The sequence below is a fragment of the Littorina saxatilis genome, linkage group LG2 (genome assembly GCF_037325665.1).
Source record: "Littorina saxatilis isolate snail1 linkage group LG2, US_GU_Lsax_2.0, whole genome shotgun sequence".
Lineage (NCBI taxonomy): Eukaryota > Metazoa > Mollusca > Gastropoda > Littorinimorpha > Littorinidae > Littorina > Littorina saxatilis.
In genome coordinates this window covers 31,858,988-31,876,674 of record NC_090246.1, presented here as the reverse complement: position 1 = coordinate 31,876,674, position 17,687 = coordinate 31,858,988, and the positions used below count along the sequence as shown (strand labels likewise).

At 43.0% G+C, this 17,687-nt stretch overlaps 1 protein-coding gene across 1 annotated transcript in view; it reads right to left on the bottom strand.

Annotated features, from left to right (window-relative positions):
- The window catches only part of LOC138958773 (uncharacterized), a 78,320-nt gene extending 73,727 nt beyond the window's left edge, over window positions 1-4,593 (bottom strand). The window contains exon 1 of the mRNA XM_070330055.1: window positions 4,224-4,593. The gene's annotated coding sequence lies outside the window, so the exon portion shown is untranslated. The remainder of the gene's footprint in view (window positions 1-4,223) is intronic.
- Window positions 4,594-17,687: the final 13,094 nt, after the last annotated feature.

Here is a 17,687-nt window from a genome sequence, read left to right as displayed (position 1 = left end):
GTTTGTGATTTCAATGCGACTCACTGTAAGCTTATATGCAATAGCACGTTATTGTGTACCTCTGAATCTAAACGCAACAAACGGCTGCGATTCACACGAACTAGAGCGGTGGCGGTTGAAGTTCAGAGGAACTGGCGTTATGCAAGAACCATCGTCTGCAACGAGAAAGACGTTTTGCGTGACACGTTTCCGGGCTTTTCTTTTTTCAAACTTTCAAAACTTCGAATTGTACTGATGAAAAAAAAATTATTTTATGATTTAAGAATGTTTGTTTAAGAAGCTGTCAACTTATTATTTAGATTTTAAAAGTTAGGTCTAGCGCCTAAACGAGGCGTCCGATTGTGAAACTGAACAATCCGGCTGGCCACGCAAAAATTAATTCTTTGAAAATTGCTCGCTCTTTACGTAGGGCACCTGTGATCGGGAGGTCGTGGGTTCGAACCCCGGCCGGGTCATACCTAAGACTTTAAAATTGGCAATCTAGTGGCTGCTCCGCCTGGCGTCTGGGATTATGGGGTTAGTGCTAGGACTGGTTGGTCCGGTGTCAGAATAATGTGACTGGGTGAGACATGAAGCCTGTGCTGCGACTTCTGTCTTGTGTGTGGCGCACGTTATATGTCAAAGCAGCATCGCCCTGATATGGCCCTTCGTGGTCGGCTGGGCGTTAAGCAAACAAACAAACAAACAAACAAACGTAGGGCACCTTGGATGTTCTCAAGCGGTGAGTGTTTAAACGAAAGGGTGTTAGTTGTACTGTGTGTAAAAGCCTGACAGTATCTAAGATGGTTTATGGGAGGCTTACTGTGCCTTTAACAGCTCAAGCATTGGTTTACACATTCTTTTATTCATTAATGGGTGTGCTCACATGTGCCTACAGGAGTGGAGGTCCTTTGTCGCTGCCCTACATGCCAACCGGCATAACGGGCATAACGGGCAGTAAGCCAGTAAGTGCACGTTAAATCTTTCCTGGCAAAAATTGCGTAGGCACAGTTAATAATTGTCTACCTATACCCGTGTGACTTGGAATAATAGGCCGTGAAAGGTAAATATGCGCCGAAATGGCTGCAATTACTGGCCGTATAAAATTTCATCTCACACGGCATCACTGCAGAGCGCCTAGAACTGTACCCACGGAATATGCGCGATATAAGCCTCATATTGATTGATTGATTGATTGAAAAGGGTCTTTCCTGGCAAAATTGTATAGGCATAGATAAAAATGTCCACCAAAATACCCGTGTGACTTGGAATAATAGGCCGTGAAAAGTAGGATATGCGCCGAAATGGCTGCGATCTGCTGGCCGATGTGAATGCGTGATGTATTGTGTAAAAAAATTCCATCTCACACGGCATAAATAAATCCCTGCGCCTTGAATATGTGCGCAATATAAATTGCATAAAAATTTTTTTAAAAAAATCCCTGCGCTTAGAACTGTACCCACGGAATACGCGCGATATAAGCCTCAAGACATATTGATTGATCATCTGTGCCGTGTGAATAAGAAAGTTCAACCCACACGAAAGCAGTATCGAAATCACTCAAATAAAAACATCTTGTAACGATAGTTCGGATGGATAGAAAGGCAATTTACATGGTAAGAGCTATTCAAACAGCTCAAGCTTTGATTTAAACATGATTTTATTGGTTTAAACATGATTTTATTGGTTTAAACATGATTTTATTGGTTTAAACATTATTTTATTCATTATTGGGTGTGCTTATCTGTACCGTGCGAATATGAGATGTCTACCCACACGAAAGTGATACCGAAATCACTCACATAAGTACTTTAAAATAAGACATTCGGGAATTCGTGGCTAAAAGAAGTTGCTATTCTCAAATTTCAAGAGATCTTCCACCTGTATCAGACTGTAAAAAACCCAATAAATACAGAAAAGAAAGAGCAAATACTTTCAAGCGGTGTCAGAATAGATAAACAGAAGGGCAGAACAAAATAATGTCTACATATAACGTGACGTGCGCATGTTATTTTCAAGGCTACAAAAGACAAGTGTTGACCTTAACGGGGTCAAGAAGCCGCCCTTGGTAATATGGGGGTGGGACACGGAGACAGACAGACAGAGGGAGGGAGATTTTTGTTTTTTTTAATGAATATATTACTAAAAAATGTTTTTTTTTAAATTAAATAAATACATTTTAGAAAGAATTAATTAAAACAAAATTAAATGAATAAATTAATAAATAATTAAAACAAACATTTACCGAGCTCTTTACACGTGGTGACATGGTACAAGTAGACAAACAAACACCTGAAACCCGGACAAACAGGCAGAGCAAATCCAGTAAGCACCCTTTACAAGGCGGCTTAATAATCCAACGCATGTTCGCATGCTGTCAGTGATAGAACGAGACCCGAAGGGAAGTAACTCATTACCGCCTCTTTCCAAAGTAAATGACGTACACACTTTTGCGTCACTTAACCTTCACAGTACCAATGATATTACTCATGAACGGCCCATACTTTCTAAAGAAATATTCAACATAAAAAGTATCCTTCTACACAACCCACGTCATCCAAATAGAAATAAACAAAGTAAAATGCCTTCTTTAATTCCAAAGTGGGTCGTCCACAACCCACCACATAATTATAGACTGTGTAGTTCAAATGACGTCACTATTTATTGATGGAATAATTCTTCAAAAATCGGTCGTTATGAAGGATCTATGGTGTTTGAGATTTACATGAAGTCTCGATAAAAAATCCATGTCCCACCCCAAATTACCAAGGGCGGGCTTCTTGACCCCATTAAGGTCAACACTTGTTTTTGTCCGGAGTTCTAATCCAACGCATGCTATGCTGTCAGTGATAGAACGAGGCTCGAAGGGAAGTAACTCGGAGTTCTGGGTGCGGGAATTCCCGCAAACGTATGAGTCTGTCAGTGGGTTTCGTCCCCTGGCTCGGTTTGTAAAATCGTTAAAAGCTAATATCTTCCGTTTGACTACCGTTAGGAATGTCATTTTTTTGCATACACCCGGCTAACCCTATTTTTACAATTTCACGAAATTTGAGCTTAATTGACCCAGAGATACAAGTCTTACCCGACAAACACCGACCGACCGCCCGCCCGCCCGCCTCAAACAAACCGTGAAACATACAAACAGACAGAGCAAATCCAGTAAGCCCCATTATACTAATGGCGGCTTAATAAGCTCAGCTCAGAGCAGTAAATAAACGTGCCACGGCAGTTTCAAAACATGTTTTCCAGCCTGACTGTGAATAGTGTGGCCCGCGAGGATATATACGAACAGGTAGGCCTACATAGAAATAGATGGGGGAGAAATTCCCAACAGAACTACGCATTCCTCCTCCAACCAACCCCCAATCAAAAAAAAAAAAGGAAAGAAGAAGAAAGAATAAAAACCAACCGAAAATGACAAGCACAAAGACAGACAAAAGCAAACAAACAAAATGACGAACGACAGGAATCGAAAAACAAAGAAATACAAAATCTAAATAAAAAGAAAGAAACAAACAAAGAAACAAACAAACAAGCAAGCAATTCAGCAAGCAAGCAAACAAACAAACAACAGGATGGAATACATACATGTACTGGCATTCAGACGCGCGGCTATATAGGCATCGAAACAATAAGACAGACAGGCATACAGACAGACAATCAGACAAAAAGACACACGCACACACATTAGCATGCACACACATACATGCACACACATACACGCACAAACACACACACACACACACACACACACACACACACACACACACACACACACACACACACACACACACACACACAAAGACAGACAGATAGAAAGAAAGTAAAAAAGAAAGAAAGAAACAAAGAAATAAACAAACAAACAACCGAACAACAGGTAAGAAGACAATCTGATACTAGCATTCAGACGCACGGCCATAGACATCGAAACAGTAAGACACACAGACAAGACATACAAGACAGACAGACAGACAGACAGACAGCAGACACATGCGTCATATAAACAAGAACTCACATTGATGAAGAAAATGCTAGTGAGAATTAATTACAGCAGAATGGTATGCAGGTCCGTCGTAAATCAGTGTACATTTAAGGTCAGAAAGGGTCTATATATACACCGTCACAACACACTCTGTGATGATACTAAGCTGTCTCATCGGATGCTTAATTTAACCCATTCAAAACAAACCAAGACTGTTCACAGCCACAAGTAAATACAATCACAACCACATAAATAATCTTACCTTAGTTTTGACGTTGGCAGTTACACCGAATCCTCAAGCGAACTCTTCAGTCTCACCTCAAGCGTGAAAGTGACACACCAGCTTCACTCACACGAACACACACTAAAATCTCCACAGGGTTTTAAACTGGTACAGATAATCCAGGTATCCAATTCCTCACTTGCGTCACAATCCTTCAGCGGCAAGTAAGCAGTCGGCCAGTGATGAGCAATGAAATGGATATCGTCTCCCCGGTTTTGACGAGTCGCACTGGTTTCCGAATCCTGTTCGGTGAGCGGAATAATGACAGTATGAACGTAGGTAGGTGTAGGTGCAGGGGGAGGGGTCGACATGCACAGTGTTAAAACGTCGTGTGAATCACTCGCTGTGCTGTGTCAGTGAATGGACGTACGCCTCCTGCCTTGAGAATACTGATCTGACATGAGAAGAGCTGCGTCCCATGACGTTTCCCCAAACCACACAGGACAGGCACATGACAAAAGACAAAAGATATAAGACTACGACGAATATTTATTGTTAATGCAACAAAATTATATAAACAAAAAAAGGCATGTCATTGGAACGTATAATTAGTGCACACAAAAAAACACGCTACGTTCACAGATATATCGACCCCGCGGTCTTTTAAGTGTAGGTACAGACTAAATGTTCAGCCGCTTGCAGCGAAGACACAAGCGAATGAGGCAATAATACAAAATACATAATGCATAATAAAGCATGTTAATGCAACCGGTCCCAATGCAACAGATACCATGCATGGGAAATTTGGACTGAATTAACAAAAATGAATTGTTGCTTTTCCTTTGTAGTCCTTGCCAAATCTGATGGGTTTTTCTTGAAGGACAGCCACTGAACTAATGTTAACGGAGAATAGTTCTGTTAATCCTTTTTGAAAACACACATATATATGGATACACAGAGGTTCAGGCAGGCAAACACACAGGCAGAGAGGTACGTTGATAGACAGACATGCGCATACAGTCCACCACCTCCCCCCTCCCCCCCCCACTCCGAAATGTACACATCCAAATGCATGCACACCACTCTGGCACGCAGCGTTCTACACACACACACACACACACACACACACACACACACACACACACACGAACACACAGAAATACTGATCAGATTGGGAGTCGAAACCAAGATTTGGGACCTGAAATTGTTTGAATACTGTAGCTCTTATCCACGCTCGCTTAAAAGTGAAGAATCATTGGTAAGTTTAATTATTATGTCATGTGCCTGTGGTTTTCACCTGAGCTGGCCGCTGGTTTGTTTGAACTTGACAACGATCAAACAGCATCGCTTGGTGCTGTGTCGCATCCATGCCGCATGCATCGGTTGCTGCACGCCATCAATGTTGATTGCTGGCAGACATTGTATTGTCAGACAGAAAATGTTTTGTATGGAGCAAAAAAGAGTTCTTTTGAGCGCATTATATTAACCTGCTTTTATATCGATGCTGCGTGGTTAAGAAAGTTCAGATGGGAGAAGATTGTCGTGTGTTTCAAGAGGTTTCCAGTTTCGTGTATCGGCTGGATATTCTGTGCTGCTAAGTTGTTTGTTAATTAAAAGAAATACTAGGGATATTTCTATTCTTCGGTTCTTTTGAACACATTTCTGTGACATGTTTTGAACACTTTGTGAAATAGTGCATAGTTCTACTAGCAGGAAAAGCACACATTATAAACACATAGTGTTCACAACTTTGGCCAGTAGAACTATGCATTATGTCACGACGCAATGTTTCAGAATAAGTTCAAAATTGTGTGTGTGTGTGTGTCAGTGTGTGTGTGTGTGTGTGTGTGTGTGTGTGTGTGTGTGTGTGTGTGTCTCTGTGTGTGTGTGTGTGTGTGTGTGTGTGTGTGTGTGTGTGCGCGCGCGTGTGGTTGCGTCCATAAAAGTCTGTGTTCGTTTTGATTGCGATGGTGACGTGGCCACAACCATGTGGGAAGAATGCATTAGCGTGGGTGATTAATTTGTGGACTATCGAGAGCATGACTCGAGTTATCCAAACTAGAAAAGGTACAGATCAGGGTACATGAAAATCCCTACCAAACAAGACTCATCCACCGGCGTTGTGGAGAATGTTGGGTGTCAGCCGTTTAACCTTACCTTAGACAATTGTGCCCACAGTGGAGGGAGCTCGTATTTTTTAATGAGTTCAATGCCGCCGAGGAGGGGAAAACTGCACTTGTTCAGTAACCACCTGCACTCTTTCCACTGTTCTTCCTAGTCCCCTTTCCTTACCTAAGCGCCCCATTACTTCACCCCCCCCCCCCCCCGCCCCCGACCCCCTTTCCCTGTCCCCACAATCCCATGCCCTCCCGAACGGAAAATAAAGCTCTAAGAGCGAATGTCTGCCAAGTTAAAGCAACAGAGACACCCCGCATGAACCACAGGTCATAACAAGAGGCGAAGCTTTCAAGGCTCCCGTAAGAAATCGACAAACAGTAACACAAACTCATTCACTCCGTCACACATACACACACACAGTAAGCATAAGTGATAGGGTGCAAGAGTGCGAGACACTAGATCTAGATCTGTCTGTCTGTAGTCTACTTACGGGTACACGACTGCCAGATCGACACTGCGCTTTGGACAGCGCTTCCTCGCGCACACACTGGAAACACGCTGTGCAGATCAACCTGTAGGAAATCTCCTTTGGTGTCTTCTTTATCTATTTTTCTGGGGCTACGAAACCGAACAATGTGAAATCGTCTTCCCCGAATCGGCGAACTGCAGCTGGGTGAGAACTGTATCTATACCACAATCCTTCACGCAATCTGACTTAACCTTGACCCCTGACCTGGTCTACATACCACACACGACACAAACTAGTCACCTGTTTTTACCCCCACAAAACCCCCCACCACCCGTTTTCTTTGGATACACACTTTAACTACATACGTGCCGACGAAATGTTGATCATTGCTTCAATACTTTGAAGCTGTTGCTTGGATAATAACCAGGTAAAATTAGTATTTCGGTGTTCAGTCAAATGTTAAAGTTTCTATCACACACATACACACATACACACGCACAGACAGACAAAAGTTAGCATCGCATAGGCTACACTTACGTGAGCCAAAAACGACATGAAAGTTTGAGTTGCTCTTCGATCATTTGAATGCATTTTGGTCTTTGACGCCAACGCTTGAGCATTTAAAGCAAAGCCCAAACATGATACAAGTGTTCACTTTCATTGTGACAAGAGAGCAACAATATTTCAGAACATTTTGCAGAATATTGCTGTGCAGTCGGGGAACAGGCTACGTAACAATGTGTAAGTTGAAATGTGTGAGCATAAGACAATCGATGGTTTGAATGGGAGACAACGGCTACTATGCTGATGTGCAATGAAAACCGTTTAGAATTATGTTTTTTGGGGGTGAAGCTTTGACCACAGGCTACAATGTGGACAGAAGGGAGTGAACTCTGCTCCACAGTCTCTGTAAGCCTTAAGGTGTTGGCGGGTTCTCCTTTTCTCCCGTCTGTCTGTGTTGTCCGAGACGGGTGTGGTCGAGTTATCCGCAGGGTTCAGATTAGACTCTGTTAGCCTTCGTCTTAGTTAGCCACATGCTCCTGTAAAAGGACATGGGAAGGTTACAATACTGTGCGATGACTTGAACTGTACAAAATGCATCTGTATATACGCTGCGCTAACTTTAACGTGTTCCAAGATTATGTTTACTTCGAGTGCAGTGCGTAATGGGGTGAGATTTCCCTTTTTATTCTGCCTCTCTGCCCTTCCTTGATGAACCGACTCGTACTTTTTTTGTTTGTTTGTTTGTTTGCTTAACGCCCAGCCGACCACGAAGGGCCATATCAGGGCGGTGCTGCTTTGACATATAACGTGCGCCACACACAAGACAGAAATCGCAGCACAGGCTTCATATCCCAGTCACATTATTCTGACACCGGACCAACCAGTCCTAGCACTAACCCCATAATGCTAGATGCCAGGCGGAGCAGCCACTAGATTGCCAATTTTAAAGTCTTAGGTATGACCCGGCCGGGGTTCGAACCCACTGACGACCTCCCGATCACGGGGCGGACGCCTTACCACTCGGCCAACCGTGCCGGTCCGATTTTGTACTGTTGAAGTGGGCCTTATAATAGATACCTTCCTACCCGCGTATACATTATAAACATACTTTCGTTTGAACCCTTACCAATAGGGGACATCCTGACTACTTTTCTTAGAGATTGACAATGATGTTTCAATTTTATTTTTATATTGTATGAAGCCACCAGCGGCGTTTAGTCCTCATTCTGGCGCTAGCTTTGAAGGTAAGAAAATACGGAGCCCGGATGTACGCCATGAAAAACGGAAGTGTGTGACCAGCAGACCGGAAACGACCATAGGGCATGCGCCTTCACGGACAATATGGTGCAAAGTACGAATAAACCACCGACGCGGATGTGTGGTTGACTTGGGTTAAATAACTATTCAAGCGATTTGTATGCGTCATAAAATTCAGCTGCAGGCTAGAGCTAGTGTGTTTTATCAGATACGTATTATTTTTTCATGAAAAGCTTGACTAGTTCTGTAAAACTCTTGTGGAAAGAGGAAGTGGGCTTTAATGGCAGATTCGCTCGCTTTGCTTTTAAGTATAAAATGGCGTTTTAACGCTAATGAGTCGTATCAAATCTAAAATGTTCAACGTAATTTTATTAGTCTACATAACCAAATCAGGTTGTTGTTTTTAAACTGAGAAAAAAGGCACAAACACACGCACACACACACACACACACACACACACACGCGCACACACACGCACAAACACACACACACACACAGACACCCCCCAACACACACACCACACCATCTCTTTTGTTTGTGTCCTAGTAGTGTGGGTGCGCGCATGCGTCTGGCTCCTTGAACGGCCAACCGCTTCCAGTGTTTGCATGCCAACACGTTTGGCAGCAACTTGTAACGGCCCTAAATGCCGTTAGAAGTGGGCTGTGATTTTGCCGTGCTGCTTCACACTTTTTTCTTCACCTTTTTTGTTTTGACTAGGTTGGGTGGGTAGGGTTGGGGGGTCTTTTTCATGTTTCTATTTGTCATGCTGGTGTACTCTTTTTTGTTGTTGTCATGCTTAGAGGAGCCTTTCATGATGTAACGGTAGGGTAAATTGCTGGAGAGACTTGTATCTGTGTTCTTTTCTAAGACTAGGGACAGAGAGGAGCGTGGGAAGGAGTATTTGTGTGTGTGTGTGTGTGTGTGTGTGTGTGTGAGTGTGTGTGTGAGTGTGTGTGTGTGTGAGTGTGAGTGTGTGTGTGTGTGTGTGTAAACATGACACAATATGTAACACATTAGTTAATGACTTAAACAATGGTATGTCGTAAATTGCGCGCCTCCTTTTCAAATGCGTTGTTGTTGTTATTGACGGTGGTTTTTGTGTTATACGGATAGTTTCGAGGTTGACCATGGGCAGCGCCATTTTGTTGTGAAATACGTCATCAGTTTGTGTACACAGGAAGTTGTGACATCCGTCACCCTATGGGAGGGGTAAAGCCAACATTGTTCATCAGTCGAAAGTTGTGAAATCCGTCACCCTATGGGAGGGTTGAAGGCAAAATTGGTCATCACTGAGTCTGTGTAACACAGGAAGTTGTGAAATACGTCACCCTATGGGAGGTGTGACGGCAAAATTGTTCAACAAAAACATCTTAGGTCGACCTGTGCAGGGTCAACCGCAACAAACTCAAACCATTCGTACTTTGCTGTATTTGAGTGACTTATATACCGACATTTTTATTTCTTATTTTTAGCACAGGTGTAGGAAAAAATCATGAACCAAAATGTTATTTATTTTCTAATTTAACATTTGTTTTACAAATGTGACCATGGTCTTTTAAACATACAGTGACATTAAACATTGTTATGTTAAAAAAAAGAAAAAAGAAAAAAAGCTTTTGTGTACAAATCAGAAAATACATTGTACATTTTACCTACAGGCAAAACCGTGAGTGTCTGTGGCAAAGCCCGACCCAGGAAATTGCACTGATTTTATATTTAGATCAGTGGGAAATTGTCAAGAACAGGCGCTTGCATTTGGATGTGTCCAATGATAGTAGGTTTGGTTGTGATCAATCAGAATAATGTAGGAATAAAAATGTATGACAGTTTGGTATGATGACATGTAATTCACATATGCTGAAATATAATATTATACATCATGTAATATTATTATGGCTGTTGCCATGACCATGAAGCCCAACAAAGGTTTAATGTAATGTAATTCAAAATACCAAAACCAAGCACCTATTAATCTCGTCTATGCGCGTGAAGATTGAGGCCGTCTGCCAGTAGCGGTTAGGTAATACAGTGGAACCCCTCTCTACCGATCTTGAAAATGTTGACAAAAATCGGTCCTTATGGAGGGGGGTCCATACAGAGGGAGGGGGTCGGAGTCAGGGGGCCACAAAGAAAGTCAGATTTTCTTAAAAAAAGAAAACAGAGAAGTTTGAGTTGCTGAGGACCGTTCCCTCAAGCAAACTGCTTCGATTTCATGTTTGTCCATGGTGTCCACCAGTTCTGGTGCATGCACTACCCTGGCCAAGTTTCCTCTCAAGACATCAAAGAGACCGCCCCATAAGTTAAACTCCCCATAGGTTAAACTCGGTCACTGACCCGGGTGCAGGAAGTGTTTCCTCTCTCAGATATGAAAGGGGAACCACCTCTCATAGCTAAAACTGGGTCAATGACCCCTGGGAAGAAGGTCAGTGTCTATAAAATTTTAATCCTAGGCCTGCGGCCAGGGGGGGGAGTATACCGGTACCATTTGAGAATCAGACCAAATGAGAATTGAACCATTTGAGAACATCCTTTTTTTTCAATCACTACATCGAAGGCCTGCGGCCCGGGGTTCACATGGGTTGGTTTGTTTGTTTGTTTCAAACCCACACCCATATGCACACATTTCACATTTAAACCATTTGTCGGCCCCCTGTCGATATTTATCGACTAAGTTCCTTGTTCTTTGTTTAGTTTGGGTTATATTTTTGGTCGGAAACGCTTATTAGTGATGATAACTGGTATATTTATTTGAGCGTTAGCGTGACCGGACACTATTATCGGTATTTGGCCTGTTGTTAGGCGATATACCCAAACAAATTATCACCAGTCCGTCCAACCGGTTTTGATTGCAATTACTTGTTATGAGTATGAAAATATAGCTATTGCCATGATCTTACATTTTAATTTGACTGATTTCTGTGATAAGACAGTTTTGTGGGAAGCCTTTATTCTTCTTTTTGAGTGTGGCTAATATCTGCATGTGCGACCCATCAACTGAGTTCTGTTTTCTTGCAGGATCGCAATATTAAAATCGGTCAGCCAAACAAAAATATCGGCCGTTTGAACTTGTCATGTTGGTTGTCCAACTCTTTTTACATTTTGACTGAAAGCCTTGCTTTTATGCTTTTATTAGTTTGCGTGTTGCGGCGGTTCGCTTGTAGTTAGACCTGGGCTGTTATTTCTTTGCGCTACTCCATACTTATTCCCGATGTTTTACTCCTTCAAACGGGGAGTCTTTCTCGAACTTAGGTCGTACGTGGGTGTAACTATAGGGACTTCAATATTCTGTTCAGAATCTCGAGAGAACCCGTCCTTGCTAACTAACTCTATAATCGTGTGAAAGACTTGCTTCCAATGTTTGCGTGCCAAAGCCTAAAAAAAAAAAGAAAAAAAAAAGCGATTGGCAACAAGTTGTAACAGCCCTAATTGCAGTTAGGTCTGGGATGTGATTTTACCCTGCCACTTCCACACTGCTTGCTGATTTGTTCCCCCTTTAGCAATGCAAAGAAGTGCCTTTCCCGGTTTTAGGTTTGCCACGTCCAGCCAGAGATTGTGTGTGTCTATACTGTTCATGTTGAAGAGAGCAAGCAGAAACGGTGAGACAGACAGGTATTCATAATTATATGCAGACAGACAAACAGCCGGAGAGAGAGAGAGAGAGAGAGAGAGAGAGAGAGAGAGAGAGAGAGAGAGAGAGCGAGCGAGAGAGAGAGAGAGAAAGAGAGCGAGAGAGAGAGAGAGAGAGAGAGAGAGAGAGAGAGAGAGAGAGAGAGAGAGAGAATGTGCGTGAGAGTGTGTGTGCCTGTTTGTCTGTGTCTATGTGTGTGCCTGTTTGTCTGTGTCTACGTGAGTGTCTGTTTGCGTGCGTGTGCCTGCCTGCCTGTCTGTCTGTCCGTCTCACCTCGGAGTCTCTCTCTGTCTCTCGACTGTCTGTTTGTCTGTTAACTTTTTGTGAACGTCACAGCGTAAACAGAATTTTTTGCTTATCCGTATAATTATATGTCACCCAGTCTGACAGTGTTTCAGTTAACCCACTATACGCACACTTCAGTGCACCTGTCACTGCACCTGTCACTGCACCTGTCACTGCACCTGTCACTGCACCTGTGGCAGTCTATACAAAACTGTATAGAACGCTCTCGCCTGCGTCAGCATTTGCATGCAACGAAATTTGGCAACAGCCTGCAAAGCCTGAAACGTAATTTTGAAGTGGGCAGCATGTTTGTCAGTTACAATCCCATGAAAAGCAGCAAACTAACAATAGGCCTAGGGAGGTTTAGAAACTGCGTCCCTATCAGCTACGTCACCTACCAGAGCACCTTTCTCGCATGCGGGTCGCGCTGCGGCGTGTGGTGATTAGGTACGTGTTCACGTAGCAAACCCTCCCATACGTCAGCGCAACGTATGTCAGATTTTATCAAGTCCAACCATCTGAGAAGGGTGTAAGGATGCTCAATATTTTCTGGAATCTTTCCTTCACACTTCAGTCCATATTTCATAATTCTGGTTTGTATACATCGTACTCGCCGATGTGTCAAGAGCATGACCCCACGAACGACAAGGCGCTGAGACTTACGTCGCGTATCCTTCTGTGGGCCTAATGAGTGTGCTCGCCTCGATTCACTTCGAAAAGCAGACACAGAAAGCAAAATACCGCTCGTTCAAATGTATTTTGTAGTTAAATCTGTTCAGTGGAATGAATTCAATCCCTACGGTAGAAAAAATAATGGAAAAGCTACCCTAGAATGGATTTTAGTGCAAATGTGTCGGTGTCTCGATAATACGTGAACACTGTGACCTTCTTTTTGACAACTTCTGAGCGTTAGATACCACGTTACGTGCATACTAAACCCCTATCACTGCGGGTATTCCCACTGTCGATCGCTGTGCGTGCTTCTGATACGGGCGTGATCACGTATAAAACAGTTTTTATACGTGAAGGCAACGTATCTCATATTACTTTAAAATCTAAATATGAACCATTAAAATAAAGTATGAGACCTCCTCTTACAGCATTTTCCTATATCCTGGCGCATAAACCACATGTTTTAGTTGTGTGGTTGCTTGACTAAAATTAAATAAATCGGGTGACCCGTTCCAACGGCTCTGCGATATCACAGCAAACCATGAAGCACGCAAGGACGACCCAAGCTAAATTTAGAAATGTCATCTCGACCAAAATACTCCCAGGAAGCGTATGTTCAAAAAGACTGAAAATTCAGCATAACAGTAACCTTTTCCCAGGAACAGATCAAGTCTGCTTGGTAACCCAATGCACACGTGTATCATGTGTTTGTGGTGGGGGGGGGGGGGGTGGGTGTTGTTTAGTTTTGGTTAGTAAAACTGCCTAGCAAGAATGTTTTGTTTCATAAAGACTTTGTAAACGACCATAAAGTAATGTTCCGTCCAATTCATTTGAATTGAAGGCTAGGTTTGGGTACACACATAAAGGCATGCGCGTACGCACGCACACACGCACACCCACAAACACACACACACAGACAGACAGACAGACACACACACACACACACACACACTCGCACACACATGGCGTCGCCCATTTACACAGACAGACAGACAGACAGACAGACAAGCAGACAGACATACAAACACACACACACACATATACACACATACACACATTCGCACATGCACATGACAGTCAGAAACACAACGACGCCCACTTACACACAAATACACACCCTTATAAGCAGACTTTAACGCGCTGTCCACGATTTTTTAGCGTCCGGTTTGAAATGCCAGCGATTCGAAGACAGTGAAAAGAAAGCACGCTCTGGTATTTGTGACAATGGGAGGTGACAATGAACTGGATTTTCCAAAACTCCAAACTAAACTTAACAAAACTCATCGAAAAACATGTTCCATATGCACTTTAGCTGAGTTTATTTTAGCATTTTCAGAACTTACCTCGGCAACTTCGTCCATGTTTACAATCGACACCGGATATGACACCCCACAAACACACACACACAGACAGACAGACAGACAGACACACACACACACACACACACACGCACACACATGGCGTCGCCCATTTACAGACAGACAGACAGACAGACAGACAGACAAGCAGACAGACATACAAACACACACACACACATACACACATTCGCACATGCACATGACAGTCAGAAACACAACGACGCCCACTTACACACAAATACACACCCTTATGAGCAGACTTTAGTGCGCTGTCCACGATTTTTTAGCGTCCGGTTTGAAATGCCAGCGATTCGAAGACAGTGAAAAGAAAGCACGCTCCAGTTATTTGTGACAATGGGAGGTGACAATGAACTGGATTTTCCAAAACTCCAAACTAAACTTAACAAAACTCATCGAAAAACATGTTCCATATGCACTTTAGCTGAGTTTATTTTAGCATTTTCAGAACTTACCTCGGCAACTTCGTCCATGTTTACAATCGACACCGGATATGACACCCCCCTTATTTCTGAAAGGCCATGTAAGCGTAGGTTCCTAAATGCGAGAGGCCACTACCTCGTAATAGAGAGAAAGAGCGGAGAGAGAGCTAGTTGGCGGTCCAGGATAAATGGTCTATAATAATAATAATAATAAAGTGTATTTATATTGCGCCTATCCCTTACAAAAAACAAAAATATTTGGCTCTAAGCGCATTACTACATGTGTAGGGACTTGGTACAATCCAGTCTGACAAATACAATAACACAACATACAGTCGGTCTCTTTGGTAAAAGTGGGAAAAGCAGCTTCGACATTTAAACACTGCTACTAACAAACAAACAAACAAACAAAAAAACAAAAAAAACCACACTTGCACACACGCCAGCACGTGACACACACATACAGACACAGATACACAGACACAGACATCCTCTCTCTCTGTCCCTCTCTCTGAGTCTCCCTCTCTGTCTCTCTCTAGCTGTCTCTCTCTGTCTGTCTATGTCTCTCTCTCTCTCTCTCTCTCTCTCTCTCTCTCTCTCTTTATCTCGCTCCATCTCTCTTCGTCTTCGTCTTCTTCTTCTATTCTCTGTCTGTCTGTCTTTCTGTCAGTTTGTCTGTCTGTCTGTCTGTCTCTGTTTGTCTCTCTCTCTATCTCTGTCTCTGTGTCTGTCTCTCTCTGTCTCTGTCTCTCTGTCTCTCTCTCTGTCTGTCTCACTGATCATCTCTCTGTCTCTCGCCCCCAATCCCATTGCTATATGATATACTAGATGAATACCCGCTTCGCCGGGTACGGCTTCGCCGGGAAGAAGTCGAGCCAAATACCCGGCTGCGCCGGGGACCCGGCTTTGCGGGATGTACGCCGGCTTTGCCGGCGCACCGCATGAAGGAAGGGAGATAAACGCGCAAAACACTGGAGAAGAGTAAAAATAGTATAACGGGAATATTGATTGAGCGTTGTCGACAGTGACCTTCTAAAAATAGAAACGGGAATATGAATTGACGCCACACGAAGGAAGGGAGATAAACGCTGAAAACACTGGAGAAGATAAGGAAGAGTTACTGGGAATGGATCCAGAGAAAAACCAAAATCGGTTCAGCGCTGCGCGCTGAGAACACGTGTTGAAATATCTCATCGACCAGATTGTGTCCGGGGTGTCCCTGAATATGGCCACCAAATTTGAAAGAGATCCATCGAGAACTTTGGCCGTGCATCGCGGACACACACACACACACACACACACACACACACACACACACACACACACACACACACACACACACACACACACACACACACACACACACACACACAGACACAAGTCGTATTATATATATAGATACAACTCTGTTCAGGTTGAGCGCTGACAAACACATCAACTGGCAAGACTGGTGTCAGCGCTCGAGCATGTTGACTCACATGCACAATTAATTGAATTCATCGAGATTGGTTTGCCTTCGAGCCAATTCCAAATTACATCCAGCCAAATGTTTACTCTGTATCAATATAGAAAACGCAAGGGAACATGTTTGAAACTTGGAGAGACTCAGCGAAAGACCTTTGGTATATAGAGATTACACAACGTCATCGAGTGAGGGACCGAAAAATATTGAAACTCGAGGATGATTTTTTTGTGGTATCAACCGAGACCGTAGAAAAAAATCATCCGAGAGTTTCAATATTTTTTGGTCCCTCACAAGATGACGTTTGTGTAATTTGTGTATACAATGATAAATTGATTGTATACAATGATCAATCTCTATTAACAGCTATTGTGTTTTCAGCGTAGCAATAGGGCCCGATATTTAGACGAGACAAGTATAATGCCGACGAGTCGAAGACGAGTCGCATTATACTTGTTCGAGTCTAAATATCGGACCCTATTGCTACGATGAAAACACAATAGCGTTTATATAGCTATTCTGACATTAAATTCTGTGTTAAAATCATGTTTTTGTCAGCAACAAGGACCAGAATGGTCCATGTCATTGATTGCAGACGACGGTTCCCTTTCTGCATGAAGCCACGGAAATAACCGAACATTGAAAAACCCACGGACATGTATTACGGAGAAAACTCAAGATAACCGGATGCTTAGCATTACGTCAATATCTTAGGAATCATATGACGTTATGACGTATCACGCTTGCCTACGTAGATTGTATGTTCGAAAGTCTGACTTCTGTTGGGAATTCGCGTGGTGAAGACTGCGGTAAATCTGTAGATGATAAGAGAACAAGGATTGTCTCAGAAGAAACGACGAAATGTTTCAGACCGGTAACTTCATTTCAACATTGCACTACACAATGGACGTTCTATGTGACAGGAGAGTTTGCTGATTTTGTGTTAAACATTGGTGATTGGAGAGATCGTCTGCAAAAATCAGAGACAGGTCGCTTCAGATTGCAGCTTCTGGAAATTTGCAAGGTTTGCTGCCAGTTAAAGAACTGGATTTTACACGTAATGTATGTCATGTACAGTTAGCAACAACAAAAACACACACAAAGCAAATGGCACCGTCTGTCGACTAGTCACAGACACAAGCCTGGCGAGGTATGCGTGTACTTTATACACGTGGAAGAAACCGGAACCATGCGTCTTTGTTATTGCCGATATCGTTTGGATATCGGCAAAAATGGCCAACTTTCGTAGCGTTATGCTTTGATGATCGGAAAAGGGATGTGTGAGACCATCCAATCACAGCCCCCGAATC